The 12,085-nt window shown below is 45.7% G+C and overlaps 1 pseudogene; it reads right to left on the minus strand.

Annotated features, from left to right (window-relative positions):
* Positions 1-386: 386 nt before the first annotated feature.
* Positions 387-10,140, minus strand: LOC100996079 (glycogenin-1-like; annotated as a pseudogene).
* Positions 10,141-12,085: the final 1,945 nt, after the last annotated feature.

Below are 12,085 nucleotides of genomic sequence, written 5' to 3' on the forward strand. Positions count from 1 at the left end.
TAGGTACGACCAGCAAGCAAGCAAGGGACAGATGCCATGTCTGCTTCCAAAGGGCATGACTGATTTGGAACCAGGCTCTGCAGATTTTAAGAGTTGATATAGTCATCTTAACAGCTTAATATTAAGTTTCCCTTACCTTGTATGTTGGCAATCAACAAAAGTGAGAATTTCTGAAATGAGCTAAATAGGATTAAAAAGCAGAACACTGTCCATATAACAGAATTGCTGCTTCACAACTTTTGCCCAGTTCTCATCTGTTGTCCTACAAAAACCTCTCATCTGATAAATTTTAGTGAAAACCTCTGCCAACTGTAACAGACTTTCTCAGCCCAGCTCTAGATACTTAGTATTTGAAACAAGGCTTGTGAAGTGGATGCATCCACAGGAAAATGCAGTGTTTCTACTGGAGGTAGGTGTCAAGTTTCCTTTTTATGTTGTCAAAGGAATCTGCTCCCATATAATCAGCCTGGCCCTGTTCCCACTGCTCCTTCCATTCTTCTGAGGATACAAAAGGCTGTGCCATAGCTGGGATCTCGCCAAGGGACAGATGTGATATGGCTCCAGAGACATCTTCCACATTTACATATGAGCAGGTGTCTTTGACAAGGCCAAATTGTTGAAGCAGAGGTAAAACGTTGCTGGTAAACATGTTCCACCATAGGATGAGAAACTCTGGATAAGTTATGTTGGGATCATGGGAATCACTTTTGACACTTTTTGTTTTGGGATCATATATATAATTCCATGGTTTGACTTGTCCCAGGAAATGCACAACTTTGGCACTTACACCAAACACTTTAAATGCTGGGAGATGGGAGTATATAGAGATGCTGCTTAGGTTATAAATAAATGGCAAGTGTTTTCTGATATCTGTTGTTGCCCAGCTGCTAAAAAATGTGTTCAGGCTGGGTGCAGTGGCTCATGCCTGTCATCCCAGCACTTTGGGATGCCAAGGCGGGTGGATCACCTGAGGTCAGAAGTTCAAGACCAGCCTGGCCAACATGATGAAACCCAGTCTCTACACAAATACAAAATTTGGCCGGGCACGGTGGCTCACACCTGTAATCCCAGTGAGAGGTGAGGCCAGCTGGACTTCCTGGGTCGAGTGGGGACTTGGGGAACTTTCTTATCTTACAAGAGGATTGTAAAATGCACCAATCAGTGCTCTATAAAACGCACCAATGAGCACTCTGTAAAATGCACCAATCAGCACTCTGTAAAACGCACCAGTCAGCACTCTGTAAAATGCACCAATCAGCAGGATTCTAAAAGTAGCCAATCATGGGGAGGATTGGAAAAAGGGCACTCTGATAGGACAGAAATGGAACATGGGAGGGGACAATAAGGGAATAAGGACTGGCCACCCCAGCCAGCAGTGGCAACACACTTGGGTCCCCTTCCATGCTGTGGAAGCTTTGTTCTTTTGCTCTTCACAATAAATCTTGCTACCACTCACTCTTTGGGTCCGTGCCATCTTTAAGAGCTGTAACACTCACTGCGAAGGTCCACGGCTTCATTCTTGAAGTCAGTGAGACCACGAACCCACTGGCAGGAATCAACTCTGGACACATCTTGGGGGCTCGTCTGCGATGTTGCAATGCAATGGTCCGGGTACCATCGTACCCCTTTCACTTGCTATTCTGTCCTATTTTTCCTTAGAATTCAGGAGCTAAACACCGGGCACCTGTTGGCCAGTTAAAAGTGACTAGCGCGCTGCCAGACTAAAGACATGGGTTTCAGGCTTTCTGGGAAAGGGCTCTTCAACAACCCCCGACTCTTCGGAATCAGGAGCGTTGGTTTGCCTGGAACCAGCTTCCACTTTTCCTGCACTTCTAGGCTGAGCTGAGGGTCAACAGAGAGGAAAGCCATTCAGCTCTGGGGTCCCAAGAAGAAGTTGGTTGTCCCTGCAGCCCTGAGCAGAGCTCTCAAAGTTATGTCACCCAAGTGAGACTCGCCTATCTATCCTATCTATCATGACCATTGCCTCGTGGGTCCTAACGCCTGTCAGACAAACTTCCTGTTGCCTCTCTTCTCCGAGGCTAGTCCTGCTTCTGAAAATCACTCCCTAGTTTCTTCTATAAGGATGATTTCTAATATAGATTTTGGGACTCTGTTCCCTTCTTTAGGCACCCAGGCTCACCAATCAGAAAGAACCCAAATTGTTCAATGGGAAATAAGCACCCTGGGGCACATAATTTTTGACCAGAGCCCCGTCAGGGGGGACTATCTGGAATACCATCTATCCTTTTAGGATCCTTCCTCAGACTAGCAGAACTAACAAAGGCTATTCCCAAAGCTAGCATATGGGGAGCCTCAGAAATTATAGACCCTAAATTGGGGGGATATGCTTCCTATTCATATGATGAGAAGTGAGGACAAAAGGCGTCACCCTTCCAACCCTGGAGATCCCTTCCCTCCCTCAAGTTATGGCCCTCCACTCCATTTTGAGGCATATCATCTTTATAGGACAAGGGTAAGGTCCCAATACCAACAGGAAAAAACACTTAGGACTCTAACAGGTTTTCGAGAATGCATCAGTAAGGGCCACTAAATCTGACCTTTCTCAGTCCTCTTGTGGTCTAAGAGGAAAGGCAAGTGTACAGGTTTTCAAGAATGTGTCGGTAAGGGCCACTAAATCTGACCTTCCTCTTTGTAGGAGGAAAACAAGGGTTTCCACTGCTGCTTCAGTGAGCGCAACTATTCCAAACGGCAGGGTCCAGGGACTGTTGCGGGTTCTTGGGCGGGGGGAAAAACAGACAAAAACCACGGGTGGTTTTTTCTTTCTGTTTTAGATGGGAAACACTCAGGCATCAACAAGCTCACCCTTGAAATGCATCCTAAGCCATTGGCACCAATTTGGCCCATAAACCCTGAAAAAGAAGTGGCTTATTTTTTTCTGCACTACAGCCTGGCCCCAATATTTTCTCTCTGATGGGGAAAAATGGCCACCTGAGGGAAGTATAAATTACAATACTATCCTGCAGCTTGACCTTTTCTGTAAGAGGGAAAGCAAATGGAGTGAAATACCTTATGTCCAAACTTTCTTTTCATTGAAGGATAATCCACAACTACACAAAGCTTGCAATCTACATCCCACAGGAGGACCTCTCAGCTTACCCCTACATCCTAGCTTCCCTACAGGTCCCCTTCCTATTAATGATCAGCCTCCTCTAATCTCTCCCACCCAGAAGGAAACAAGCAAAGAAATCTCCAAGGGACCACAAAAACCCCTGGGCTATTGGTTATGTGCCCTTCAAGCTGTAGGGGGAGGGGAATTTTGCCCAACCCGGGTACACGTCCCCTTCTCCCTCTCTGATTTAAAGCAGATCAAGGTAGATCTGGGGAAGTTTTCAGATGATCCTGATAGGTATATAGATGTCCTACAGGGTCTAGGGCAAACCTTTGACCTCACTTGGAGAGATAACATGCTACTGTCAGATCAAACCCTGGCCTTTAATGAAAAGAATGCGGCTTTAGCTGCAGCCTGACAGTTTGAAGATACCTGGTATCTTAGTCAAGTAAATGATAGAATGACAGCTGAAGAAAGGGACAAATTCCCTACCGATCAGCAAGCCGTCCCCAGTATGAATCCCCACTGGGACCTTGACTCAGATCATGGGGACTGGATTTGCAAACATCTGTTGACCTGTGTTCTAGAAGGACTAAGAAGAATTAGGAAAAAGCCCATGAATTATTCAATGATGTCCGCCATAACTCAGAGAAAGGAAGAAAATCCTACTGCCTTTCTCAAATGGCTATGGGAGGCCTTAAGAAAATATACTTCCCTGTCACCCGACTCCCTCAAGGGTCAATTGATCCTAAAAAATAAGTTTATTACCCAATCAACCACAGATATCAGGAGAAAGCTACAAAAGCTAGCCCTGGGCCCTGAACAAAATTTGGAGGAATTATTAAACCTGGCAACCTCAGTGTTCTATAACAGGGACCAAAAGGAACAGGCCGAAAAGGAAAAGCAAGATAAGAGAAAGGCTGCAGCCTTAGTCATGGCCCTCTGACAAACAAACCTTGGTGGTTCAGACAGGACAGAAAATGGAGCAGGCCAATCACCCAGTAGGGCTTGTTATCAGTGTGGTTTGAAGGGACACTTTAAAAAAGATTCTCCAATGAGAAAAAAGCCACCCCCTCACCCATGTCCAGTATGTTAAGGCAATCACTAGAAGGCACACTGCCCCAGAGGGCAAGCGTTCTCTGGGCCAGAAGCCCCCAACCAGATGATCCAACAACAGGACTGGAGGTAACTGGGGCAAGTGCCAGCTCAAGTCATCACCCTCACTGAGCCCTGGGTAAGTTTAACCATTGAGGGCCAGGAAATTGACTTCCTCTTGGACACTGTCACAGCCTTCTCAGTGTTAATCTCCTGCCCCGGACAGCTGTCCTCACAGTCCGTTACCATCTGAGGAATCCTGGGGCAGTCTGTAACCAGGTATTTCTCCCACCTCCTTGGTTGTAATTGGAAGACTTTGCTCTTTTCACATGCCTTTCTTTTTATGCCTGAAAGTCCCACACCCTTATTAGGTCAAAGCTGGAGCTATTAGCTACATGAATATGGGGGACAAGTTACCCATTAGTTGTCCCCTACTGGAGGAGGGAATCAACCCTGAAGTCTGGGCATTGGAAGGACAATTTGGAAAGGCAAAAAATGCCCCCCACCCCAGTTCAAATCAGGCTAAAAGACCTCACCACTTTTCCTTATCAAAGGCAATACCCTTCCGGCCTGAAGCTCATAAAGGATTACAGGATATTGTTAGACATTTAAAAGCTCAAGGGTTAGTAAGGAAATGCAGCAGTTCCTGCAACCCCAATTTTAGGAGCACAAAAACTGAATGGTCAGTGGAGACTAGTGCAAGATCTTAGACTCATTTATGAGGCAGTAATTCCTCTATGTCCAGCTGTACCCAACCCCTATACCCTACTCTCTCAAACACCAGAGGAAGGAGAATGGTTCACTGTTCTGGACCTCAAGGATACCTTCTTCTGCATTCCCCTGCACTCTGACTCCCAGTTTCTCTTTGCATTTGAGGATCCCACAGACCACACATCCCAACTTATGTGGACGGTCTTGCTTCAAGGGTTTAGGGAAAGCTCTCATCTGTTTGGTCAGGCACTGGCCCAAGATCTAGGCCACTTCTCAAGTCCAGGCACTCTGGTCCTTCAGTGTGTGGATGATTTACATTTGGCTACCAGTTCGGAAGCCTCATGCCAGCAGGCTACTCTAGATCTCTTGAACTTTCTAGCTAATCAAGGGTACAAGGTGTCTAAATCAAAGGCCCAGATCTGCCTACAAGTCAAATATCTAGGCCTAATCTTAGCCAGAGGAACCAGGGCCCTCAGCAAATAATGAATTCAGCCTATACTGGCTTATCCTTGCCCTAAGACATTAAAACAGTTGCGGGGGTTCCTTGGAAGCACCGGCTTTTGCCAACTATGGATCCCTGGATACAATGAGATGGCCAGGCCACTCTATACTCTAATCAAGGAGACCCAGAGGGCAAATACTCATCTAGGAGAATGGGAACCAGAGGCAGAAACAGCCTTCAAAACCTTAAATCAGGCCCCAGTACAAACTCCAGCCTTAAGCTTTCCCACAGGAAAAAACTTCTCTTTATACATCACAGAGAGAGCAGGGATAGCTCTTGGAGTCCTTACTCAGACTGGTGGGACAACCCCACAACCAGTGGCATACCTAAGTAAGGAAATTGATGTAGTAGCAAAAGGCTGGCCTTACTGTTTATGGGTAGTTGCGGCGGAGGCCATCTTAGTATCAGAGGCTATCAAAATAATACAAGGAAAGGATCTCACCAACTGGACTACTCATGATGTAAATGGCATACTAGGTGCCAAAAGAAGTTTAACCGCCTGCTTAGATACCAGGCACTACTCCTTGAGGGACCAGTGCTTCAAATATGCACTTGTGTGACCCTCAACCCTGCCACTTTTCTCCCAGAGGATGGGGAATCAATCGAGCATGACTGCCAACAAACTGTAGCCCAGACTTATGCCGTCTGAGAGGATCTCTTAGAAGTCCCCTTAGCTAATCCTGACCTTAACCTATATACTGATGGAAGTTCATTTGTGGAGAATAGGATACAAAGGGCAGGTTATGCCATAGTTAGTGATGTAACAGTACTTGAAAGTAAGCCTCTTCCCCCAGGGACCTATGTCCAGTTAGCAGAACTAGTGGTGCTTACCCGAGCCTTAGAACTGGGAAAGAAAAAAATAATAAATGTGTATACAGATAGCAAGTATGCTTATCTAATCCTACATGCCCATGCTGCAATATGGAAAGAAAGGGAGTTCGTAACCTCTGGGGGAATCTCCATTAAATACCACAAGGATATCATGGAGTTATTGCACGCAGTGCAAAAACCCAAGGAGGTGGCTGTCTTACGGTGCCAAAGCCATCAAAAAGGTGAAGGAGAAAAGGCAGAAGGAAACTGTTGGGCAGACGCTGAGGCCAAAATTGCTGCCAAGCGGAACCTCCCATTAGAAATACCTACGGAAGGACCCTTGGTATGGAACAACCCTCTCCAAGAGATTAAGCTGCAGTATTCCCCGACCAAAACAGAATGGGGAATTTCATGGGGCCATAGTTTTCTCCCCTCTGGGTGGTTAATGACAGAAGAGGGAAAGGTACTCATACCTGAAGCCAGCCAGTGGAAAATACTTAAGTCCCTCCACCAAACTTTTCATATGGGTATTGAGAATACTCATCAAAGGGCCAAATCCCTAATTATAGGGCCAAATCTCCTCCAGACCATCCAGCAAGTAGTCAAAGCCTGTGAGGTGTGACAAAGGAATAATCCCTTGGTCCATCGTAAGGCCCCTCTGGGGAAACAAAGAATAGGGTGCTATCCTGCAGAGGACTGGCAGTTAGACTTCACCCATATGCCTAAGTCAAGGGGATTTCAATACTTGTTGGTCTGTGTTGATACCTTTACAAATTGGATACAAGCCTTCCTCTGCAAGACAGACAAAGGCTCGGGAAATGGTTAAAGTCCTAATTCATGAAATAATTCCTGGATTTGGGCTTCCCCAAAGCTTACAAAGTGACAATGGTACAGCCTTTAAAGCCATGATAATTCAGGGAATTTCCAGGGCGCTAGGGATACAATATCACCTTCACTGTGTCTGGAGGCCACAATCCTCAGGGAAGGTTGACAAGGCAAATGAAACACTTAAGAGGCACTTAAGGAAACTAACACAAGAAACTCGTCTCCCATGGCCTACTGTCTTGCCCATGGCCTTGTTGAGAAACCAAAATTCTCACAAAATGGGGCACCTACTATCCCTTCAGTGTAACTACACCCTACAACTTTAAGCCCCAACTGATCGTAGTAACTTCTGAGTCACCCAAACAGCTCCATTCAGATGGCTTGTCCACTTCTCAGTTCGCCCCAAAATCATCACCACCTCCCTGCTTAACAAACAGTCTAGGTTTTGTAATGGCAAACATACTCCCTGCATGACCATTCACCCCTGGAGCCCCTGCAGCAGCGCCCCCACCACTAGTGAGTGTCTTCTTATCCCCTCTTTCAATCACTCTCTTGAATGATTCCTAGTAGATACAAAATGTTTTTTTCTCCAATGGGAAAATAGAACACAGGAAGCCACTCAGTTTGCTCCCAATACCCCTTTCTAGCTGCTCACCAGAGCTACCTTGGCAAGTACTCTAGGAGTATGGGAAAATGAAAACAACAAACTCACACACTTTTTAAACATACACAACCAGCCAAGACATATTCCTCTTATGTGGAACTTCAACCTATATCTGCCTCCCCACCAACTGGACAGGCACCTGCACCTTAGTCTTCCTAAGTCCCAACATTGACATTGCCCCAGGAAATCAGACCCTATCAGTGCCCCTCAAGGCTCAAGCCCATCAGTGCAGGGCCATATAACTAATACCCCTACTTATAGGGTTATGAATGGCCACTGCTACAGGAACCAGAATAGCCAGTTTATCTACTTCACTATCCTACTACCACACACGCTCAAAGGATTTCTCAGACAGTTTGCAAGAAATAACAAAATCTATCCTTACTCTACAATCCCAAATAGACTCTTTGGCAGCAGTGCCTCTCCAAAACCACCAAGGCCTATACCTCCTCACTGCTGAGAAAGGAGGACTTTGCACCTTCTTAGGGGAAGAGTGTTGTTTTTACACTAACCAGTCAGGGATAGTGCAAGACGCTGCCTGGCGTTTACAGGAAAAGGCTTCTGAAATCAGACAACGCCTTTCAAACTCTTATACCAACCTCTGGAGTTGGGCAACATGGCTTCTCCCCTTTCTAGGTCCCGTGACAGCCTTCTTGCTATTACTTGCCTTTGGGCCCTGTATTTTTAACCTCCTTGTCAAATTTGTTTCCTTCAGGATTGAGGCCATCAAGCTACAGATGGTCTTACAAATGGAACCCCAAATGAGCTCAACTCACAACTTCTACCGAGGACCCCTGGATCAACCCACTGGCCCTTTGCCTGGCCTAGAGAGTTCCCCTCTGGAGGACACTACAACTGCAGGGTCCCTTCTTTGCCCCTATCTAGCAGGAAGTAGCTAGCGTGGTCATTGCCTAATTCCCAACAGCAGTTGAGGTATTCTGTTTAGAGGGGGGATTGACAGGTGAGGGCAGCTGGACTTCCTGGGTCAAGTGGGGACTTGGGGAATTTTCCTGTCTTACAAGAGGATTATAAAATGCACCAATCAGTGCTCTGTAAAACGCACCAATCAGCACTCTGTAAAATGCACCAATCAGCAGGATTCTAAAAGTAGCCAATCGCAGGGAGGATTGAAATAAAAGGGGACTCTGATAGGACAGAAATGGAACATGGGAGGGGACAATAAGGGAATAAAAGCTGGCCACCCTAGCCAGTGGTGGCAACCCACTCGGGTCCCCTTCCACGCTGTGGAAGCTTTATTCTTTTGCTCTTCAAAATAAACCTTGCTACTGCTCACTCATTGGGTCCGTGCCATCTTTAAGAGCTGTAACACTCACTGCGAAAGTCCGCGGCTTCATTCTTAAAGTCAGCAAGACCACGAACCCACAGGCAGGAACCAACTCCGGACACACCAGTGCTTTGAGAGGCCAAGGCGGGTGGATCATGAGGTCAGGAGTTCAAGACCAGCCTGGCCAAGATGGTGAAACCCCGTCTCTACTAAAAATACAAAAATTAGCCGAGAGCGGTGGCAGGTGCCTGTAATCCCAGCTACTCGGGAGGCTGAGGCAGGAGAATTGCTTGAACCCAGGGGGCGGAGGTTGCAGTGAGCAAAGATCGCACCACTGCACTCCAGCCTGGGCAACAGTTTGAGACTCTGTCTCAAAAAAAAAAAAAAAAAGAAAATACAAAAATTAGCCAGGAATGATGGCGGGTGCCTTTAATACTTTAATACTAGCTACTTGGGAGGCTGAGGCAGGAGAATCGCTTGAACCTGGGAGGTGGAGGTTGCAGTGAGCTGAGATTGCGCCATTGCACTGCAGCCTGGGAGACAGAGCAAGACTCAGTCTCAAAAGAAAAGAAAAGAAAAGAAAAGAAAAAAATGTGTTCAGTAAGCCTTGGTCCCCACCATCAAAACTACCTTGCTCAGAAGCAAGATGCAACAGCTGATTATACATTTAAACTGAAGGCTGATAAACGAAGACTTCGGAATTGAAGCAGTCAGGCCACCTTGGGTCTGGTCCTGCTGACAATTCTTCTCTCTCAAAAAGATCATCAATATTTGCTAGGACCAGAGTATCTGCATCCATAAATACACATTTTGAATACTGTGTAAGCAACCAGCAGTGGAGCTTTGTCAGCGTGATACCCAACTCTGGCCTCTTCATTAAGGTTAGATGAGCAGAATTGTGCCGTCTGAGACATCTACCATGATGACTTCATCAAAGACTGTCTCTAAAACTTTTCTCATGGAGTCTCAGACCTGAGGGGTGGTGAGTATCACCAGTCTCTTGGTGGTCCTGTGCTGTTTCAGAGATGACCCCAGGGCCAGGACACCTTTGGTGTAGGCATCATTCGTGGTCAGTGTCACAAAGGCCTGATCTGTCATGGTGCTGCTGGGGGTGCAGGCAGCCGGGGCAGCCGCAGGTTGGGAGGGAGCAAGGGCAGCAAGGAGGGAGCAAGGGCAGCGAGGAGGCACAGCGGGACTATCCTTTAAAACTCTGCAGGGGTTCAACTGGAAGGTGCCAAAGTTAACTCTAGATCAAAAAGAAACTTTAGAATTTTGATCTTAGAGAAGTCTGCCAAGGATTCAAAAGCTTCAAAACACTTGATGAAAACATGACCACAGGCCATTGTGAAATAATATTCATTCATTTAACCAGAGTGATATCAAAGACTTAAAAAGCAATACAGAAAATAACGTGGATGTAAAATCCTTAACCCTTTCAAAGCTCAAAAAAATCTAATAAATATAACAGGAAATTATCTTGACAAAATGTAAAATCTTTCTTTTTTAAGGCTTCTCCTTACTGGAAGCTCATTTATCCGAGCTTGCAACAACCTGAAAGTCATACCTGATGAGAAGGTACTTGAATTCAATCAAACACGGGAAACATATGTGTCCAAGGTTATATGTATACAGCATATTATACAAAAATGTGGCCGGGTGTGGTGGCTCGCACCTGTAATCCCAGCATTTTGGGAGGCTGAGGAAGGTGGATCACCTGAGGTCAGGAGTTCGAGACCAGCCTGACCAACATGGGGTCAACCCCATCTTTACCGAAAATACAAAAATTAGCTGGGCGTGGTGGCAGGCATCTGTAATTCCAGCTACTCAGGAGGCTGAGGCAGGAGAACTGTTTGAACCTGGGAGGCAGAGGTTGCAGTGAGTCGAGATCTCGCCATTGCACTTCAGCCTGGGTGACAGGGTGAGACTCCGTCTCAAAAAAAAAAAAAAAGAAAGAAAGAAAGAAAGAAAGATGTAAATAAGAACTAGTATCTTGAGCAGAAGAATACGTGGCTCTTAGTAAAACCATGAGAAATTTCTTGGTTACATGAAACAATTCAGATACATGGAAAAAAGCCAAGAGGGCTGGGTGCAGTGGCTCACGCCTGTAATCCCAACACTTTGGCAGGCTAAGGTGGGTGGATCATGAGGTCAGGAGTTCGAGACCAGCCTGGCCAACATGGTGAAACCCCGTCTCTACTAAAAATACAAAAATTAGCCAGGTGTGGTGGCGGGCACCTGTAATCCCAGGTACTTGGGAGGTTGAGGCAGGAGAATCACTTGAAACTGGAAGGCAGAGGTTGCATGAGCCGAGATCGCGCCACTGCACTCCAGTCTAGGTGACAAGAGGGAAACTCTGTCTCAAAAAAAGAAAGAAAGAAAGAAAGAAAAAAGCCAAGAGTACACAAACCAACTTACAGTGAAGAAAAATATTGCTTTTCTAAGACTTTAAGACAGAACATCAGAACATTTCAGTGTCAGGTTATAACAGCAGAGTTAGAACTGGAGAAAAAAGTTACAGGAGCTAACTAAAGAGTTAAAAGAGAGTTATTACCCAAGTTGAGCAAAAATATGTAGCTTCTGAAGGGGAGAAAGAAGAGCTGATGGCAATGATGCATGACCTGCAAATTGTGTAGCAGGATACCACAAACTTTGAACTTCTGAGGTATGAATTTGAGGAACTCCAAGAGGAAAACTCTACCCCAAGAAATGAAATTACTATTTCATTATTATTATTATTATTATTATTATTATTATGAGACAGAGTCTCGCTCTGTCACCCAGGCTGGAGTGCAGTGGTGCAATCTCAGCTCACTGCAATATCTGCCTCCCAGGTTCAAGCGATTCTCCTGCTTCAGCCTCTTGAATAGCTACAGGCACCCACCACCATGCTTGGCTAATTTTTTGTAGTTTTAGTAGAGATGGGGTTTCACCATGTTGGCCAGGCTGGTCTCGAACTCCTGACCTCAAGTGATCCACCTGCCTCAGCCTCCCAAAGTGGAAATTACCATTTTAAATGAAAAAGACAGCAGTTTAAACCTTGAATTAAGAAAATTAAATGTAAATGTAAAACAAAAAGTGTGCAGAGAATTAAAAATCAAAGCCTCTTGCAAATTTTACTAACAG

This window comes from Pan paniscus, chromosome 7 (assembly GCF_029289425.2).
Source record: "Pan paniscus chromosome 7, NHGRI_mPanPan1-v2.0_pri, whole genome shotgun sequence".
Classification (NCBI taxonomy): Eukaryota; Metazoa; Chordata; class Mammalia; order Primates; family Hominidae; genus Pan; species Pan paniscus.